The following is a 16032-nucleotide window of genomic DNA, read 5'->3' on the forward strand; positions in this document are numbered from 1 at the left end:
AATATGATGAGGTTCAACAAGGACAAGTGCAGAGTCCTGCATTTAGGATGGAGGAATCCCATGCACTGCTATAGACTAGGGACCGAATGGCTGGGCAGCAGTTCTGCAGAAAGGGACCTAGGGGTTACAGTGGACGAAAAGCTGAATATGAGTCAACAGTGTGCCCTTGTTGCCAAGAAGGCTAATGGCATTTTGGGTTGTATAAGTAGGGGCATTTCCAGCAGATCGAGGGATGTGATCATTCCCCTCTATTCAGCACAGGTGAGGCCTCATTTGGAGTACTGTGTCCAGTTTTGGGCCCCACACTACAAGAGGGATGTGGATATATTGGAGGGAGTCCAGCGGAGGGCAACAAAAATGATTAGGGGGCTGGAGCACATGACTTCCGAGGAGAGGCTGAGGGAACTGAGATTGTTTAGCCTGCAGAAGAGAAGAATGAGGGGGGATTTGATAGCTGCTTTCAACTACCTGAAAGGGGGTTCCAAAGAGGATGGATCTAGACTGTTCTCAGTGGTAGAAGATGACAGAACAAGGAGTAATGGTCTCAAGTTGCAGAGGGGGAGGTTTAGGTTGGACATTAGGAAAAACTTTTTCACTAGTAGGGTGGTGAAGCACTGGAATGGGTTACCTAGGGAGGTGGTGGAATCTCCTTCCTTAGAGGTTTTTAAGGTCAGGCTTGACAAAGCCCTGGCTGGGATGATTTAGTTAGGTTTGGTCCTGCTTTGAGCAGGGGGTTGGACTAGATGACCTCCTGAGGTCCCTTCCAACCCTGAGATTCTATGATTCCATGAAAGGTAATGACAGAATTGCCACCCAGGATGCTGTATGGGTACCCTAGTTACATAGACTTTAGACTTTAAGGTCAGAAGGGACCATTATGATCATCTAGTCTGACCTCCTGCACAATGCAGGCCATACAGTCTCACCCATCCACTTCTATAACAAACCCCTAACCTATGTCTGAGTTATTGAAGTCCTCAAATTGTGGTTTGAAGACCTCAAGCTGCAGAGAATCCTCCAGCAAGTGACCCGTGCCCCAAGCTGCAGAGGAAGGCGAAAAACCTCCAGGGCCTCTGCCAATCTGCCCTGGAGGAAAATTCCTTCCCGACCCCAAATATGGCGATCAGTTAAACCCTGAGCATGTGAGCAAGACTCACCAGCCAGCACCCAGGAAAGAATTCTTTGTAGTAACTCAGATCCCATCCCATCTAACATCCCATCCCAGACCACTGAGCATACTTACCTGCTGATAATTTGGCAATTGATCTTTGATTAATTGCCAAAATTAGGCTATCCCATCCCCTCCATAAACTTATCAAGCTTAGTCTTAAAGCCAGATATGTCTTTTGCCCCCACTACTCCCCTTGGAAGGCTGTTCCAGAACTTTACTCCCCTAATGGTTAGAAACCTTTGTCTAATTTCAAGTCTAAACTTCCTAGTGTCCAGTTTATATCCATTTGTTCTTGTGTCTACATTGGTACATCCACTTCTTTATGGGGGAAACATGAAAAATATTACAATCACAAGGAATATCTTTGGGGCCCGCATTCTATTAAGTTTATGTATCACTGTGGGGCAGGGATTGTATGAAACTCCAGGGGCAGGGTTACCACAGCTCCTCCAGAAACCAAAAAACAGTGTTTGTGTGTGTGTGTGTGTGCGTGTGTGAGGGGTGATTACAGTGAATTACTTGGGTTGTAAGCTCCTCCGGAGAGGTACCACCTCCTGGGAAGACCTGTATATTCAACAAAGAAAGGGCTTTTGACATCAAAATGCTGAGTTTAAACTCACCTTTTTTTTTCTGATCCAGCAAACAGACAGGACCTTCTGTCCAAGGGGAAGAGGGGGGGGGCAACCTTTGTGGAAGGTTGGAAAGACTTTGGCCTACAATGTCCGCTAAGACTGATGAGTGATCTCTGGTGAGCTTCTAGCATGTGGGAAGGCACTTTGATTGTTTTCATATGGTTTCTCTGTAATGCGTTTACCATAAGAATAAATGTGCTTGCTTAGAAGAGCTGGGTGGTAACTTGTAGCTGTTGGCAATACGCTGTTCCCAGCCCGTGGAGAGAATCAACACCCAGGCACTAGCCATTAGGCAGCCTGGCTTGCTGTGGATATCACAGTGTAAGGAAGGGAACTGTGCTGCCTTAAAACCCCTGGTCAGAAGGGAGTAGGACAAGGTCCCTGCCCAGCGACAGGTGACAGCAGGGGCACACAGGGAATCCATGGCTGAGCAGAGAATTGACTCTGAGTTGCCTAAATCCAAGGCCAGACCCTGAGCACTACCCACTCCCTAAGCACTACCCACTCCCTGGGCTGTTCCCACTCCGCCGAGGCCCACTGTTAATGAGGTGTCAGGTCCAGTCCTGTCTGGGTCTGTTTGAGGGGTCTGGGACTTGTCATGGAGTCCCTGGGTGATGCTCTGGAACTGCTCCCCACAAAGCCAGTCAGGACTTTGGGGAGCCTCCTCTCCCTTGGAGCAGACTTTTTCAGGGCAAGAAGCTCACATGTCTTCACCTTCTGGGTCTCTCCTTGGAGCATTCAGCATCCTCTGCCCCTCCGTGCACTTCCCACAGCAAGCCCGCCCCGGTGGGGTCCTGGGGAAGCCCCAGAGTCCTGCACCCCCACTTTGCAGTCAGACATGACTCTCAGCCAGCCAGTAAAACAGAGATTTATTCGATGACAGGAACATGGTCTAAAACAGAGCTTGTAGGTACTGCGAACCGGACCCCTCGGCCAGGTCCGTTCTGGGGCCCAGCGAGCCAGACAACCCCGTCTGCCCTCACTTCCCGTCCCCAGCCAGCTCCAGACTCCCAACCCCCTCCAGCCCCTCCTCTCTGCTCAGTTCCTTTCCCGGGCCAGGAGGTCACCTGACCTCTTTGTCTCCAACACCTTCAGTTGGCATCTTTGCAGGGGAGGGGCCCAGGCCATCAGTTGCTAGGAGACAGAGTGCCAGGCATTTAGGTGCACTGGCCCCTTGCTCTGCAGCAATCACACCCCCTTATTCCACTACCTAGGTACTTAAGAACTGCATAGGGGACACTGAGGCACCAACACAGTATTCAGAGAAAACATTACGAACATTCCCAGTTCGTCACAGACCTGCTGTCTGGCTCAGGTCAGAAATGCCAGGTTCTGGGTCTCATGGATGGCAAGGCATGTGGCCCATTCCCAGAGGGATTGTGGCTGCGTCAGACTCATCTCTCTCAGGGGATGAGGGTTTTATTCCACCAGGCAGGTCGCAGTCTAATTGGCCTCTCAGGTAAAACCTACTCCATGTCAGGCCCTGGTTCCTGTCTGACCAAGGAGTCCAGCTCTGTGACTGGATCCCAGACACCTCGCTCTGGGCTTTAATGGGGAGATGCAATGGGGCCCTTTGAGTCTAGCACCTGCCTGGGGGTTTGTGAGGGTGGGGTTGGTAGGATAATACCCCTGGTCTAGGGTTTCTCAGCCATGGATTCTTGCCTCTGGGAAGGATGGCCTAGTGGTTCAGGCACTGAGTCATACACAGAAGATCCAGCTTCAATTCCCAGTTCTGCCAGGGTGCAACCTGAACCCCTGAACTGCTGTCACCTTAATTCTCCCGGCCAGGGTGTCTCTGACCGTTCTCTGCTAGTGATTTTCAGTGGCACTCACACTGCCCGGGACCTGGCCACTGGTCCAGGGGGCTCTGCATTTTAATTTAATTTTAAATGAAGCTTCTTAAACATTTAAAAAACCTTATTTACTTTACATACAACAATAGTTTAGTTATATATTATAGACTTATAGAGAGAGAGATCTTCTAAAAACATTTAAATGTATTACTGGCACGCAAAACCTTAAATTAGAGTGAATAAATGAAGACTTGGCACAGCACTTCTGAAAGGTTGCAGACCCCTGCATTGTAAAGCACATCCAGCAAAGCTACATGGATGCTCTCCCCATCACTCATCAGCTACACACAGAGCAGCCCCAGCCAGTGATCTAGCCCCAGACTTGCACCCTGAGGGTATGGCTACACTGGCGATTTGCAGCGCTGGAAAGCCTCCACCAGCGCTGCAATTAGTAAGTGGCCACACCTGCAGGGCACTTCCAGCGCTGCAACTCCCTGGCTGCAGCGCTGGCCGTACACCTCACTCAGCATGGGGAATAAGGATTCCAGCGCTGGTGCTGCAGCGCTGGTCATCAAGTGTGGCCACACACCAGCGCTGTGATTGGCCTCCAGGGAATAAGGTGTATCCCAGAATGCTTTTATAAATTACTCTCTTTGTTTTGTTATGCAGCCTTTCTTTGTTTTGTTGTGAACGAGCTCCGATCGGAGCTCCGTTCTGTACCTGGCTGTAAACAATCAAATGAGAGGCAGGCAGGCAGGGAGGGAGAGTGAATGAAACAGAACGGAGCCGTTTGAACTGCTTATCTAAAAAAACAAACACTGATCACAGCAAACAGGAGCTATCTATACCTGGCTGTGAACGATCAAATGAGAGGCAGGCAGGAAGAGTGAATGAAACAGAACGGAGCCGATCGCTCCGTTGAACTGCTTATCTAAAAAAACAAACACTGATCACAGCAAACAGGCAGGCTGTTTGCAATTAGAGTTAAGACTAAGGGCTCATGAACATTTTGTGATTTTTCCAATCCAGGAAGCTAACACTCAGTGTTGGCTCCAAAAATCCACTCTCTCTATCTTCCCCGCTCCCTGTCACAGTACACCACCCTCCACCCCCCTCTTTTGAAAAGCACGTTGGTGCACTTGAATGCTGGGATAGCTGCCCATAATGCAGCACTCCCAACAGCGCTGCAAATGCTCCAAATGTGGCCACACACCAGCGCTGGTAGCTGTGAGTGTGGCCACACACCAGCGCTGCTCCTACACAGCTGGATGACCAGCGCTGCAAACTACCAGCGCTGCAAACCGTAAGTGTAGCCATACCCTCAGAAATACACTGCCTACTTCCCTCACTGTGCAGCCCAAGCCCATATAAAGTTCATCACCCCATCAAAGGGTGATGAATATGCAACAGCCTTTGTTAACCTGCATAGAGACTCCCTAGACACTTCAACGAAAACTCCGCTGGTTTAGATAAAACATTGAAACAAGTGTATTAACTAGAGAAGGAGCGTTCAGGTATTGTAAGGGATACAAGTCAGGACTGCTTATGAAATAAATAAAAAATAAACACGCAAGCTATTTCCTAAAGCAGCAAAGAATCCTGTGGCACCTTATAGACTAACTTGCATCCGAAGAAGTGGGTATTCACCCACGAAAGCTCATGCTGCAAAACGTCTGTTAGTCTATAAGGTGCCACAGGATTCTTTGCTGCTTTTACAGAACCAGACTAACACGGCTACCCCTCTGATACAAGCTATTTCCTAAACTTTACCAAGGTCAATAGTCAGTGATGAGCTGCCAAAATATTAACAACAGGTTCCCTCCTCCTCATCCCACGAGGGGGTCCCCTCCCCGCCCCTCGGGACTCCTGCCACATCCACCCCCCCACGTTCCTTGACACCCCACCTCCAGGACCCCTGCCCCATCCACCCCCCTTCCCTGTCCCCTAACTGCCCCCTGCCGCCCCATCCAACCCTTCCTCTTATTCCTGATGGCCTCCTGGGACCCCTGCCCCATCCAACCACCCCTTCTCTCTGTCCCGACTGTCCCTGGAACCCCTGCCCCTGACTGCCTCCCACCGCCCCATCCAACCCCTGGTCCTTCTTGACTTCCCCCCCAGGACCCTTGTCCCCATTCAATTCCCCTGTTCCCTGCCCTCTGACCGCCCCAAATCCCGACCCTAATCCACCCCCCACCCTGTATCCAACACCCCCTCCCTGCTCCCTGCCCCCCTTACCGCGCTGCCTGGAGATGGGGGCCGCGCCACCCAGAGTCGGGGCTGGGAGCTGCGGGCGCTGGGCCGGAGTTGGGGGCCGGGCCAGAGCTGCTGGCCAGCCCGAAATCGGGGGCCAGCCTGCAGTCGGGACCGGGGGCCAGCCCAGAGCTGGGGGCCGGAGCTGCTGGCCGGCTCGGAGTCAGGGGCCGGCCCGGAGCCACTGGCCAGGCCAGAGTCGAGGGCCGGGCCGGAGTTGGGGACCGGGGGCTGGCCCGGGGCTGGGAGCCAGCCCAGAGCTAGGGGCTGGAGATGCTTGCCAGCCTGGAGTCAGGGCCGGGGGCCGGCCTGGAGTCGGGGCCGGGGGCCGGGCCGGAGCCACTGGCCAGGCCGGAGTCAGGGGCCGGGCCGGAGTCGGGGACTGGGGGCTGGCCCAGGGCCGGGGGCTGGCATGGAGCTGTGCTGCCCAGCCAGCTGGAGCTAGGGCCGGCCCGAAGTTGGGGCCGGTCCGGAGCCACTGGCCAGGCCGGAGTCAGGGGCCGGGCTGGAGTCGGGGACCGGGGGCTGGCCCAGGGCCGGGGGCTGGCATGGAGCCGTGCTGCCCAGCCAGCTGGAGCTAGGGCCAGCCCGAAGTTGGGGCCGGTTCGGAGCCACTGGCCAGGCCGGAGACCGGGGGCTGGCCCGGGGCCGGCCCAGAGCTGCGCTGCCCGGCCGGCCGGAGTCAGAGTCGGGGCCGGGGGCTGGCCCGGAGCCACTGGCTAGGCCGGAGTCAGGGGCTGGGCCGGAGTCGGGGCCGCTCGGAGACGTGCGGCACCTAGAGCCCTCCTCGTGCCCCCCACCCCAGCTCACCTGCAGGAAGCTTCTGCTTCCTTCTCAGCCCTCCCAGGCTTCCCGTGCTAACAGCTGATTGGCGGGAAGCCCGGAGGGGGAGCCTTCAGGGAAGGAGGCAGAGGCAGAGCTGGAGCCAGGTGAGCTGGGACCGGGGGCAGGGAAGGGAGCTGCTGGAGCTTTTGTTAAATTTAAAAGCCCTTTACAACCAGTTCTAAAAGGGTTTCTAAATTTAACAACCGGTTCCTGCGAACAGGTGGGAACCGGCTCCAGCTTACCACTGCCAGTAGTTCTAAAAGCAAATGAGGTTATCCCACTGTTAGTTGCCATACATTTCAGAGGCTGTCTCCTTCCAGCCTGGGACCACCCCTCCCACAGATGCTTCTCTTTGACTTCCAACTGATCTTGCTTTCATGTGTTGAGGTGGGGGAGGAGGGGTGACTAGAGGCTTTTTTTCCTCCTCCTTATACCCCAACTCTGTGCTGGAAAAATCCTAGCGGGCTCCTGGGGTTAGGCAGTCCCATTGCCTACATGCTCTGCAACTGTCCTTCAAGTGAATTGCAAATTCTTGTTTACACCTTCTGTATGTGCATTTTGTGTTGTCTCTGATGTGACACGTACAGGGACAGCTCTAGGATTTCCGCCGCCCCAAGCAGGGCGGCACGCCGCGGGGGGCGCTCTAGCGGTCTAGCGGTCCGGTAGACCTCCCTGCTCTGCTCTGCCGGAGCCGCGGTCCCAGCGGCCCCTCCGCAGGCACGTCTGCAGGAGGTCCGCCGGAGCCGCCTGCCGCCCTCCCGCTGGGACGCCGCCCCAAGCGCGCGCTTGGCGCGCTGGGGTCTGGAGCCGGCCCTGGACATGTACATCTTGTTTATAGTTAGCAGTTAATAGTTTTCTAAGGCTTTGTCTACACTGGACTTTGTCGGCAAAACTTTTGTCGTTAAGAGATGCTAACCCCATTTAGATCCCATCATTTTTTATGTAGCGTTGGGATTCTGTTTTCCAATGTGCGTTACTTTGCATTTTTCAGTGCTGAATTTCATCTCCCATTTTGTGGCCCAGCCACCCAGTTCTGTGAGCTCCCTTTGTACTCTTCACAGTCAGCCTTGGACTTAACTATCTTGAATAATTTTGTATCAACTATACATATAAAATGATGGGTCTAAATTAGCTGTTACCACTCAAGGAAGAGATCTTGGAGTCACTGTGGATAGTTCTCTGAAAACATCCACTCAATGTGCAGTGCAGTCAAAAAAGCGAACAGACCGTTGGGAATCATTAAGAAAGGGATAGATAATAAGACAGAAAATATCATATTGCTTCTATATAAATCCATGGTACGCCCACATCTTGAATACAGTGTGCTGATCTGGTTGTCCCATCTTAAAAAAGCTATATTGGAATTGGAAAAGGTACTGAGAAGGGCAACACAAATGATTAGAGGGGTGGAACAGATTCCGTTTGAGGTGTGATTAAGACTGGGACTTTTCAGCTTGGAAAGGAGATGACTAAGGGGGGATATGATTGAGGTCTATAAAATCATGACTGGTGTGGAGAAAGTGAATAAGAAACAGTTATTTACTTATTCTCATAACATAAGAACTAGGGGTCACCCAATGAAATTTATCGGCAGCAGGTTTAAAACAAACAAAAGGAAGTATTTCTTCACACAACGCATGGTCAACCTGTGGAACTCTTTGTCAGAGGATGTTGTGAAGGCCAAGTCTATAACAGGGTTCAAAAAAGAACTGGATAAGTTCATGGAGGATAGGTCCATCAATGGTTATTAGCCAGGATGGGCAGGGATGATGTCCCTAGCTCTATTTGCCAGAAGCTGTGAATGGGTGACAGGGGATGGATCACTTGGTGATTCCCTGTTCTGTTCATTCCCTCTGGGGCACCTGGCATTGGCCACTGTCAGAAGACAGGATACTGGGCTAGATGGACATTTAGTCTGACTCGGTACGGCCATTCTTATCATCTGCAAATGTAACCCACACACCTCCTGGCTGTGGTGCTCTTTCCTCGCTGGTGGCACTGAGACCAAGTAGAGATGAATGAGTCTGTTACAGCATTAGCTACGAGCCATGTGGGTTTTAGCTCATGCAGTAGAGGCTCCTGCATTTAGCTCTAAAGTCCCAGATTCAATTCTGCCTGCTGCCAACTAGGGTCTGTCACGTTACACAAATTTTGTCACCTAACTGTTTAACCTGTTTCCAGATAATTGATGAAGGCATTGAATAGCACTAGTCCTAGAAGATCATAGAAGATTAGGGTTGGAAGAGACCTTAGGAGGTCATCAAGTTCAACCCCCTGCTCAAACAGGACCCAAACCAGCTAAATGATCCCAGCCAGGGCTTTGTCAAGTTGGGCCTTAAAAACCTTTAAGGATGGAGATTCCACCACCTCCTTAGGTAACCCATTCCAGTGCTTCACCACCCTCCTAGTGAAATAGTGTTTCCTAATATCCAGCCTAGACCTCCCCCACTGCAATTTGAGACCATTGCTCCTTGTTCTGTCATCTGTCACCACTGAGAACAGCCTAGCTCCATCCTCTTTGGCACCCCCAAAAGGTAGTTGAAGGCTGCAATCAAATCCCCTCTCACTCTTCTCTTCTTCAGATTAAACAAGCCAAGTTCCCTCAACCTCTCCTCATAAGTCATGTGCCCCAGCCCCCTGATCATTTTTGTTGCCCTCCTCTGGACTCTCTCCAATTTGTCCACATCCTTTCTGTAGTCAGGGGCCCAAAACTGGACACAGTACTCCAGATGTGGCCTCACCAGTGCCGAATAGATGGGAATAATCATTTTCCTCGATCTGCTGGCAATGCTCCTACTAATACAGCCCAATATGCCGATAACCTTCTTGGCAGCAAGCCACACTGCTGACTCATATCCAGCTTCTCATCCGCTGTAATCCCCAGGTCCTTTTCTGCAGAACTGTTGCTTAGCCTTGTCCTTGGGGGACACTGCTATTCACTTGCTATTCACTATTCACTTATCTCCATTCTGAAAACTAACCATTAATTCCTACCCTTGGTTTCCTGATGTTTAACCAGTTACTGATCCATGACAGGACCTTCCCTCTTATCTCATGACTGCTTGTTTTGCTTAAGAGCCTTTGGCGGGGGACCTTGTCAAAGGCTTTCTCCTCTTGTCAGGTAGGTTTTTCCCTTCCTCTGACCATCCTGGTAGCCCTTCTTTGCTGTTCCAGTCTTAACCTTAATCTTTCTGAAACACAACAGGAGACCAGAATTGCACACACCATTCCAGATGAGATCTCAGCAGTGTCTTGTACTATGGCTCATGGGGCTTGTGCTACAAGGCAAAACATAGCAGTGCAGATGTTTGGCTTGTGAGACCCTCCCGCCTTGCTGGGTGGCAGAGCCCAAAATGTCTACATGGCTATTTCTAGCCCCTATGAGTCTGGGTCAGTTGACCTGGGCCCTAAGACTTGCTCTGCAGGTTTTTTATTGCAGTGTAGACACAGGGCTGTAAGGTGTATTGTAGAGTGGAGCAGGCTCCATTCTCTGAAGCTGAGGCAGGGTCATAGAATCATAGAATATCAGGGTTGGAAGGGACCTCAGGAGGTCATCTAGTCCAACCCCCTGCTCAGAGCAGGACCAATCCCCAGACAGATCTTTACCCCATCACTAAATGGCCCCCTCAAGGACTGAACTCACAGCCCTGGGTTTAGCAGGCCAATGCTCAAACCACTGAGCTATTCTCCCCCTTCCTCTAGTCTAGTGGTTCCCAAACTTTAACGATCCGCAAACCCTTTTCATGAAAATATCAAATCTGAAGAACACCCCCCGTCAAAAATGAATATTTCCAGGGGTTTTCTCCTTTGCCTGAGCATAAATTATAGAAGCAGTGATCTTGGAAATAATTTGTGGTTTTTTAATGACATGCTTATTACACACTATTTATTATTACATTATTAATTTTATTACATTATGGCAACACTCACTTTTGTAGCTTATATCACTTTGATTAAGCCTCCTACATGTTTCATCCAGGAGTACCATATGTGAAACAGCATGAAGGTATTTAATGAAGAGTTCCTCCCACAAGCATTCGGGTCTTGAGCAGTCCAGGCAAACAACGCACGACTACAGCAAAGCTTAAACTTGTTCTGCCAGGAAGTCATGGTCACGGGACTCAGGCCCCTAGGGATGGTTCTGTCCATTATTACAGAATTTTTGTTTCTGAGAACCCCCTGATACGTTTCACAAACCCCCAAGGGTTCACAAACCCCAGTTTGGGACCCACTGCTCTAGTCCCAAGTGCAGCCTGAGGGTGCCCTCCCCAGCAGGACTGGCAGCTCAGCACCCACACGTGTCTGGGGGCAGGGAGACAGGCTGGGGTAAGGGTAACTGACCCTCCCTGCACTGGCTTGGCTGGGTCTAGCCCTGCAGGGTTATGCAGAAAGGGTGAATCCCTCCCCGCACGCTGGGCCAAAATGGGTAATGTTTGTATTACTTTGTTGTGGGTGACATTGCCCTGCCTGGATGCACAGGCAAATCAAAGGAGGTTGTCAGAGACCAGTGGCAGCAGGAAGGGCAAAACAATAGCCTAGATATAGCCCTGAAGAAGTTTTTTCTTTCCAAGGCTAGGACTGAGATCAAAGGTCCCTAAGGGGTTAGACAGGTGCCACTGGCAGGAAGTGGGGGTGGGGGTGCGGAGTGATGGGATACAATCAGCATGCAGCAGGCTGACATGGACAGACTGACAGGTAGACAGATGGAGCCAGGGTCTGCAGCAAGCAAGCTGTAACTTGGTGCCCAGAGAGTACATCTACTGCAAAGCAATCTCGTGGTGGTGAGTCTCAGAGCACTGGTCTGCAGATTCAGGCTTGCAGGGCTTGTGCTCCATCACTAAAAGTAGCCATGTCATTGTTCCAGCTTGGGAACTCGGGCTGTGAAACCCACTTCCCTCCCTGGGCTTCAGCGCCTGAGCTGCGTCTACACTATTTTTAGCTTGAGCGCCAGGAGCCCAAGTCAGCTGAACTAGGCTCTGAGATTCGCTGCTGTGCTTTGGGTTTTTTTCTTCCATGTAGAGACATACCATAAGCCAGGCTCTGACTCAGGTTTGAGGCCAAGCCCCTGCTTCTGTCCACAAACAAATCAGTCTGAGTCAGGTCAGCAAGTCCTCAGGATACGGGCCCAGACTCACAGGCGTGGGGTGGGGGATGGCCCGCAGCCGCCTGCGTCAAACAGCAGCAGCAGCAAGTAAATGAAAGTACCATCACTTATTCATGCAGCAGGGAGGCTCTTTTGGTTTTCTGCAAGTCTCCAGCAGAAGGAATTAACTAAATAGGTCAGTGAACGTGGGGGATCGAGACGGGCTGCGTCTGTTCTGACTCGCTGGCTAATCAGTCAGCTGGGGGAGGAGGAGAGGGCCAGGGTGCTGGGCATGGTCTGTGGGTATCCCAGTGGAGCCTCCCTCCCTCCGCCCTGGTCCCCTCGCTCGCCCCCCCCCACTTTTCCCAGTGCAGCAGAGACCTGGCTGATCCACTTTCCTTCTGTGGGTCCTGCCGGTTCTGGGAGCATCCCTGCAGTGGTGTGTGCTTTTGGGGTGCATTGAGATCCCAGAGCAGGCTGGGCAGATATTGACGGCACAGCATCTTCCAGTGCCTGGAAGAAAGCTTTAAAACATGCAGTGCTGCTCTCGTTGGACCCAACGACTTCCTCTTCCTGGCGCCAGGGTGATACGGGCACTGGCCCGGAGCCAAGGGCTGACCTTCGGGTGCGTTCAGTGTCTGAGGCCCCTGCCTGCATGCAAAGTGCTGGTCTCTCTGGATCGTCGTCTGCAGGGTCCGTGAGGGTCCGTGTGCCGGAGCTGGGGTCTCATGTCAGGAGGATTTTGAAGGATTCTGGTTTTGTTTACATCTTTGGTCCCAAGGAGCCAGGGGTGGGAAAGACGCTAAAGAAGCATAATTGTCTCTCCAGCGCTGCTACAAGAGCCGTCTGGCCTTGCCCCAGGACTCAGGCCAAACTAAGCACCTGGCAAGCTGGGCTGACTTTCCTCGCTGTAGCCTGTGCCCATCTCCCTGGGTGCAGATGTGGGAGAACCAGGATCCCAGTGGTGATGGTGGGAGAGGGGGGCATGATCCATCCGGCTGGGGACTAGTGGGAGCAGTATTGAGAGAGCAATTCCCACTGGGCCCGATCGCGAGGCTGCGTGTGGCCTAGAATCCAGGGCCTGATTCTGACCTCACACCTCTTGGACACTGGTGCATCTCCATTGACGCCAAAGGAGTTAATCCAGATTTACCGGGTTCTGAACCCCTTTCTTCTGGGCTCCCCTGACCCAAACCCACCAGCTTCACTAAACAGGCCAGGTGTGACTGTGGGGGCGGAAGCACCCAGCATCTCTTCAAGGCCCAGCCAGGGCGTCTCGCTGTCCTGCCATATGACTGTAGCACACACAGGAATGAGTGAATCCAGCCCGTCCTGCAGTACCATGCCAGTGCCTGGCCACAGCAGTCAGCTAGGGCAGGGCAGCAGCAGTGGGCAGCTGCTCAGCACTGCAGGACCAACTCAGATTTCCTGGATAAGTTTGGGACAATGTGACTTTAGTGGCATCATTGCCAATAGGGCTGGGACAGAGAGACACCCCCACTCCATAGCCTGGAGCAGGGTCTACTGTAAATCAGCACCTCCTATTTTATCTGGCCTTTCATTACCCTCTAGCAGCAGTGGCAGGGCCTGGCGCTCTGTGGTACCTCTGTGTCTCAGCCAACCAGCCAGCTAATGCCCTGCAGCCAGAGGGGTGGGAGCCACTAGGGGCTGCCTGGCTTGATGCAGCAGTTTGGGTTACACTTGCCTGTACACCATGTCCATCCAAACCACGTCCACTTGTCCCTGGGTGATGCCCCTAGCTGAGCATGTAACTGTCACTGCATCCACACACGCAGGGCCCGCCCCGGCCTGCTGTTAGCAAACTCATTGCTTTGCCCAGTGTCTTGAGAACCTGTGGCCAGCTGCTTAGCAGCAGTAACTCAGCAATCCTGCATTGACTCGGGTGCTGAGTTCCACCAGCTGAAGACAGGGCGAAAGGCCCTAGGAATACCCAAACTCTGACCTCTGGCTAAGAATACAAGTGCTGAATCGGTGGGTCTCAACCCTTTTTGGGCTCAGGACCTATTTGTAGACCTTGATGGCATATCATGACCCAGGAAACACCTGGCTTACGAAACATTTCTTACCCACAATATATAATACACACATTCATGTAATACGTTCTCAATAAGTACCCTGTGCTCACCGTAGCAGCACCGCCTGTGGCTCCTGTTCTGTGGTGCTGGCTGGGCTCAGCTCCCTGCTCTGGATCTTGCAATTTCCAAGGCCTCAGCACCACTCAGATTTGGTCCAGCTCCCCTGATGTGGGTGGGAGCAGCTGGACCAAATTTGTGCAAGTGGTGTTGTAAGCTGGCACATGGGGTCCCAGCCCAGGTAGCCTCTGTCACTAGGACAGAAGAGTGCTGGGCCATATCTGAGCAGTGCTGTGACCCATGCACCAGCTCACAGTACCAGGAGTGAGTGGAGAGCCGAGCCCAGCCATCCCCACAGGGCTGGAGCCACGGGAGCTGCTACTGCAGGGTGAGCATAGGGCAAGCTCTGCAACCTCACCGCAGCCTCGCATGCCACTCTGTGTCACGTGCTGGTGACCCCATTTTGGGTCGTGACCCCTGGATTGAGACACCCTGCACTAAACCCACTTCACTCCCAACGGCTGCAAACGCAACCGTGTCCTGCTCTGAGCCCACTCAGAGACTGTCAATTATTGATGAGGAAGGATTCATGTACAAGCTGCCACATTCAGTGCTAGGAAGCTGCTTTCTCCCTCATGTACCTTCAGCTTCCTCTCCTCTCTCATGCCCATATTGAGACTTCTTTCTCATGTGCTACTATTTACCTAGCAGAATATGATGATGATTTATTAGGTGTATTATGGTAGCACCCTGGAGCCCATCAAGGCCAGGGCCCCATTGTGCCAGGAGCTGTACATTGCTTATTAAGTGTATTACACTCTAACCCTCTAAATACTGAAGTTTTCATTTTGCTTTGAACCAAACTCATGACATTTTTGTTTCATTTTGCTGACTCTCCCCCCAAGGTGTGTCAGAAATGTCAAACAAAATGAAAAATGTTTCAGATCCCTAGAAGAGACCATTAAACATTTAGTTTCACCTCCGGTATATCACAAGCCATCAATTTCCACCTAGCATTGCCAGCAGATTGAGGGACGTGATCATTCCCCTCTATTCAACATTGGTGAGGCCTCATCTGGAGTCCTGTGTCCAGTTTTGGACTAGACACTACAAGAAGCAGCAAAGAGTCATGTAGCCCTTATATACTAACAGACATATTGGAGCATGAGCTTTCATGGGTGAATTTCCACTACATGCATCCAACGAAGAGTCCACCGGAGGGCAACAAAAATGATTAGGGGGCTGGAGCACATGACTTATGAGGAGAGGCTGAGGGAACTGGGATTGTTTAATCTGCAGAAGAGAAGAATGAGTGGGGATTTGATAGCTGCTTTCAACTACCTGAAAGGGGGTTCCAAAGAGGATGGATCTTTAGACTGTTCTCAATGGTGGCAGATGACAGAACAAGGAGTAATGGTCTCAAGTTGCAGAGGGGGAGGTTTAGGTTGGATATTAGGAAAAACTTTTTCACTAGTAGGGTGGTGAAGAACTGGAATGGGTTACCTAGGGAGGTAGTGGAATCTCCTTCCTTAGAGGTTTTTAGGGTCCAGCTTGACAAAGCCCTGGCTGGGATGATTTAGTTGGGTTTGGTCCTGCTTTGAGCAGGGGGTTGGACTAGATGACCTCCTGAGGTCCCTTCCAACCCTGATAGTCTATGATTCTATGATTCTAGTCACCCCAATGTAGAGCCCACTAACTTGTGTTTTGTTCAAAGCATCTTCCAGACAAGCTTTGGCTGGATATCTTTGGACATCCAGAGATGGAGAATCCACCCCGGCGCTTGGCAGATTGTTGCAATGTTTAATCACTCTCACCACTCAAAATTAGTGCGTAATTTCGAATTGAAATGTGTCTGGCTCCGTCCTTTTGCTCACTATTCCCTTGTTTATACAGCCAAGGAGCCCACCAGCCATTGTGTGGGAGCACATGCTCAGCTGGTTTTCCACTAACCCTAACCCTTTCGGGCGTCACTGTGCGTGGCTCCAGTCCCCATTCAGTAGCCATGGCCTGATTCCTTGTTCCGAGGTGGGGGACCTTGCATTTGGCTACATTCAAATGCATTTAATTTCTTTTCAAAGTTTTTGCCTAAAATAGTTCCCATGTTTGGTCCAGCCCTGGACCTGCCTTGCTGCCGGATGGTCACTACTCAGCTGCGCTTCCCCAGAGTCTGCCAATGACGTTCAGC

Source organism: Mauremys mutica, chromosome 20 (genome assembly GCF_020497125.1).
Source record: "Mauremys mutica isolate MM-2020 ecotype Southern chromosome 20, ASM2049712v1, whole genome shotgun sequence".
In the NCBI taxonomy this organism is placed as follows: Eukaryota; Metazoa; Chordata; order Testudines; family Geoemydidae; genus Mauremys; species Mauremys mutica.